Below are 5,645 nucleotides of genomic sequence, written 5' to 3'. Positions count from 1 at the left end.
CTGCTGTCACCATAGTTACCCACTGCCCAGTCAGCGACATGTAGCGCCCCTGTCCATGCCTACTCGTCCAAGTGTCTGTGGTGAAATGCACCCTGTCACACACAGAGTTTCTCAAAGAAGCGGTGATGTTGTGTGCGACATGCTGGTGGAGCGCAGGCACACCTTTCTTTGAGAAGTAGTGCCGACTGGGCATCTGGTACTGGGGCACTGCGACGGACATAAGGTCTCGAAAATCCTCTGTGTCCACCAGGCGGAAAGGCAGCATTTCTGTAGCCAAGAGCTTGCAGATGGTGAAATTCAACCTCTTAGCTTTCTCATGGCTAGGAGGAAATGGTCTTTTACTTGTCCACATCTGAGGGACCGAGGGCTGGCTATTGTGCTTAGACGGGGTTGATAAGGGTGTCCCCGGCAAACTGCCGGTCTGTGAGGAAGATGCAGGCGGACATGTTAGGTTGCCTTGATCCAAAGGTGGTGCTATCGATGTCGGACAGCGCTCAAGACCAGCTGGTGTTACCACCTCCAAAGAAAATGATGACCTGCCAATCACGCTGGCTGTTGCGGGTAAAGAGGTGGCAGGTCTGCGCCCCAAAACAGGTGTGACTGCTGTCCCCCCAGTCACAGAGGATGAAGAGGCCGCGGATGCACAAGATATGGCAGACGGTGGTTGGCCCGGCCGGCTAGACCGCATTGTAGCACACTGAGCTTCCCACTGCAACTTATGCTTCATGTCCATGCGCCGGTTCATGCATGAAGTACTCAAACTATGTATTTTTTGGCCTCTACTTAGCTTTTGCTGACAAATGTTACAGATAACACGAGTTGGGTCATCTTTATCGATCTGAAAAAATGCCCAGGCTATGCAAGGCTTAGCACCCATGCGACCTGAAGAGCCACCACGACTTGTGGTGAGAGGCAGAGTTGTGTTTGAGGATGCAGTTGTTGACATGCTTCCAGTACTACGTCTCTGTCCAGGAAGGCGCAACCTGACCTCGTCGTCACTAGCATCTTCCTCCACCTCCTCTGCTGACCTCATCTCTTGGCTGACTGTGGGTTGACAGTAAGTGGGATCTCCGACCTCATCATCATCACCCTGTGCGTTATCACACCCGTCGTCCTCAGAGCCAACCTGTTCCTGCCCTGACAAAAAACTAAAGTTGTCGCTCCAATCAGGTATTTGAGTCTTATCATCGTCTTCCTCATTGTCTCCACCAACAGGAGTTACAGTTTGGGAATGAGGGTCTACATTATGGTCAGAACCTTCTGCGTCTGGTCCTGGATCCGACTCATAAAGATTCTGGGCATCAGTGCAGATCATTTCCTCGTCTGGATTCACAGAAGCGCTGGAGTCGACCTCTGATTCCCAGGCTATAGTATGAGTAAACAGCTCTGCAGACTCAACCATCTGTTCTACCTCATACTCAGACGGGCAGCTGGAGATTTGGGAGCTGTGAGGAAGCAAGTGCGATTTGGGTGACACCTTTGAGGACTGGAGTATTTGTGATGTTGAAGTTGATGTGGAGGAGAGCCCACTTAAAGGAGCACTTGATATCCGTTGAAGCACCTGCTGTTTTTGTGCCTCATCTGGAATTTGTAGCGATTGGCGTGGCCGTAAGAAAGGGATCTTATCACATTGTCCGCTAAAAGAAGTAGACATTTTAGTTTGGCTGGAAGATGGTCTTTCTTCTGCACCTACCCCACGGACACAACCTTTTTTCCCCTTCCCAACACGCCTATTCCCCTTTCCACCAGCAGCAGGCCTTTTTCCACTCATTTTGGTGGTTAACTAATTCACAACTCTGGAGTTGATTGCACAAAAAAACAATGGATGGTAACCGAGCAGAGCTGAGTGGCCAAACTGTGGTATTAGGCCAAAACTATTGGCTGGGTTAGATGCAGAAAAAAATTTTTAATTTGCAACCTGATGGAGGTCAGTATAGATGGACTAATAGACCAAGTCCCACACACCGCTAGAAGCCCAAATATTTTTTCAGAGCTAGATGCAGAAAATTTTTTTATTCAATTTGCAACCTGATGGAGGTCAGTATAGATGGACTAATAGACCAAGTCCCACACACTGCTAGAAGCCCAAATATTTTTTCAGAGCTAGATGCAGAAAAAAATTATTTTTAATTTGCAACCTGATGGAGGTCAGTATAGATGGACTAATAGACCAAGTCCCACACACTGCTAGAAGCCCAAATATTTTTTCAGAGCTAGATGCAGAAAAAAATTATTTTTAATTTGCAACCTGATGGAGGTCAGTATAGATGGACTAATAGAACAAGTCCCACACGCTGCTAGAAGCCCAAATATTTTTTCAGAGCTAGATGCAGAAAAAAATTATTTTTAATTTGCAACCTGATGGAGGTCAGTATAGATGGACTAATAGACCAAGTCCCACACGCTGCTAGAAGCCCAAATATTTTTTCAGAGATAAATGAAGAAAAAAATTATTTTTAATTTGCAACCTGATGGAGGTCAGTATAGATGGACTAATAGACCAAGTCCCACACACTGCTAGAAGCCCAAATATTTTTTCAGAGCTAGATGCAGAAAAAAATTATTTTTAATTTGCCACCTGATGGAGGTCAGTATAGATGGACTAATAGACCAAGTCCCACACACCGCTAGAAGCCCAAATATTTTTTCAGAGCTAGATGCAGAAAAAAATTATATTCAATTTGCAACCTGCTGGAGGTCAGTATAGAAGGACTAATAGAACAAGTCCCACACACTGCTAGAAGCCCAAATATTTTTTCAGAGCTAAATGAAGAAAAAAATTATTTTTAATTTGCAACCTGATGGAGGTCAGTATAGATGGACTAATAGACCAAGTCCCACACACTGCTAGAAGCCCAAATATTTTTTTAGAGCTAGATGCAGAAAAAAATTATATTCAGTTTGCAACCTGATGGAGGTCAGTATAGATGGACTAATAGAATGATGCTATGCCCAAAAGATTTTACTTCACTAGGTGCAGTAAAAAAATTGGTATTCTATACACAGGTGGTATATCTTTCAACACAGATAGGCTACTCCACTGACTAACACACTCTGCAATAGGCCAAAAAGGATTAGCTTTGCTAGATTCAGCCAAATGCCGTGAAAAAAACTTGCACAGCACTGGCACAGACCTGCCTGGCAAAAACTGATAGGAACTCATGTAACCTAGTCCTGAAAAGGACTCCAATTACAATTAGTCTTTACTCCCACAATCTATCTATTTAAGAGCACAGACCTGCCTGATAAAAGTCGTAGGAAATGCTGTAACCTAGTCCTTAAAAGGACTGCAATCACAACTATTCCCTACTCCCAAGCTATCTGTATATTTGTGCGAAAATTGGCTTGAAATTAACAAGGTATAGCACACACAGCAACAGCGGTGCCGTCTAACACGCAGCTGCAGCAGTGAGAAAATGGTGGCGACGGGGAAAATGGCTTGGTCTTATAGGGCAAGGACATGTGACATACACTGCCAATCACACATGCCCTTGCTTGTGTGAAAAAAAGCACTTTGCTCCGTGTGTGCGCTGCTGATAGGCTGACAGATTGCACCTCCCCACTGCAAATGCGGGAAAGAGAAAAAAAAATGGAGATCTTCATTGTTCCTGCAGAGATCCATCCCCTGCCCCTCCCCCCACCCCGCTGTACACTCAAACTGCGTATTAACATTAATTTTCATCATTACTGAGAAAAAATCCAGTTATGATTTTGGTGCACGAACAGTTATCGAACATAACCTCGAACAGCCGAACTTTTCTCAAATTGTTCGTGTTCGCCGACCGGCTCGAACACCGCCCAAAACAGCTCGAATTTGAGATTGGCGAACAGTTCGAGTAGAACAACGCTCATCTCTATTCAGAAGCTCCTTTCGAACAAGGGGTCCTATGTGAAAATGTAACATCACCTAGAATAAAGTTTTGAGTTGAAAACTGTTTGATTTCAGTTTCTAACAACCTGCTAATGCTTATAATTTCAAAAATGACCATTTTTTTGGTCTTTATTAAAATGAAAAGGTTGATCGAAAAGTTTGGGGGATCTAAGAGTGTGGCAACCCAATAGTCATGATTACTTCGAATTCTGACAATATGAGGGTCATGCTGCAGGTAGTGCAGCAAGAAGGCACTTATGTGCCTTGCGCATCTCGGAGCCCCAAAATTATTTTCCGGGCTAGATGCAGCTAAAAATTATTTTTAATTTTAAATCTGGTGAAGCTTTAGTATAGATGGCCTAATAGGATCAGTGCTGCACACTGCTACAAAGCCCAAATTATTTTCCAGTCAAGATACAGATAAACATGATTAGTAATTTGAAAGCTTAAAACGGTTGGTAGGGTGATTTTAACCAATCATCAAGCTTTTACTCTCCCCAGGATGACACAGGGGTAGAAAAGTCATTTCGGATCCATGATTTGTTCATCTTTATGAACGTGAGTCTGTCTACATTATCAGTGGAGAGCCGCGTGCGCTTATCTGTCAGCACACCACCAGCAGCGCTGAACACACGTTCAGACAGAGCGCTGGCTGCGGGGCATGACAAGATCTCCAAGGCGTAAGTGGCTAGCTCCGGCCATTTATCCAGATTGGAAGCCCAAAAAGAGCAAGGGTCCAGTGACACAGTCGTGGCTTCAATGTTTACTTGGAGATACTCCTGTACCATCGTCTCTAGGCGTTGACTATGTGTCAGACTTCTTGTCTCCTGTGGCCTTGCAAAGGATGGGCTAAAAAAGTGGTGAAATGATTCCGCAAAATTGATGTTACCAGCAGATACTGTGGTTCTGTTACGGTTTGAGTGCTGAACACTTGAAGGTCCCACGGTTGGCAAGTTGGAACTGTGAGATTCACTACGTGCACCACTGGTATTTTGTGGAAAAGCACATGTAAGATTCTGCAACAGTCTCTGCTGATACTCCTGCATGCGTGCATCCCTTTCTATGGCAGGAATAATTTCTGCAAATTTACTTTTGTACCGGGGATCTAACAGTGTGGCAACCCAGTAGTCAGGATTATTTCTAATTCTCACAATTCGAGGGTCATGTTGCAGGTAGTGCAGCAAGAAGGCACTCATGTGTGTTGCGCATCCAGGAGCACCAAGTCCCTGTTGTGTTGGTGGCGAGGTAACAATCATGCTTCCTTCCTCTGTCCTCTCCCCCCAACCTCGCACAACAGAAATGTGATCAAGGTCTCCCTCATCTGATGAGTCTTCCATCAGTTCGTCCTCCACTTCTTCCTGGGCTCCTGCACCTTCCTCACTAGTTTGGCTGCTACCATGCGCCCTGGTAAAACCATCTCCCCCACCCTCACATGCCTGCCGCCTTGGTGCTGCCGACCGTCTGGACCTTGCAGATGTTAGCCCTTCTGCATACAACTCCTCCTCCTCTACTTCCTCCACCTCCTCTTGTGCCACCACCTGACTCCGAATTCTGTTTAACATGTGCTCCAGCATGTAAATCACCGGAATAGTCATGCTGATAATGGCATCGTCAGCACTAAACATCTTCGTCGCCATTTCAAAACTGTGCAGAAGGGTGCATAGGTCCCTGATCTGAGACCACTCCTCCAGGCGGAAAGGCAGCATTTCTGTAGCCAAGAGCTTGCAGATGGTGAAATTCAACCTCTTAGCTTTCTCATGGCTAGGAGGAAATG

Source organism: Phyllobates terribilis, unplaced genomic scaffold (assembly GCF_046119375.1).
Source record: "Phyllobates terribilis strain yellow unplaced genomic scaffold, ASM4611937v1 Scaffold_6__1_contigs__length_29720123, whole genome shotgun sequence".
Taxonomy (NCBI): domain Eukaryota; kingdom Metazoa; phylum Chordata; class Amphibia; order Anura; family Dendrobatidae; genus Phyllobates; species Phyllobates terribilis.
Note: the sequence above shows the minus strand (reverse complement) of the source record.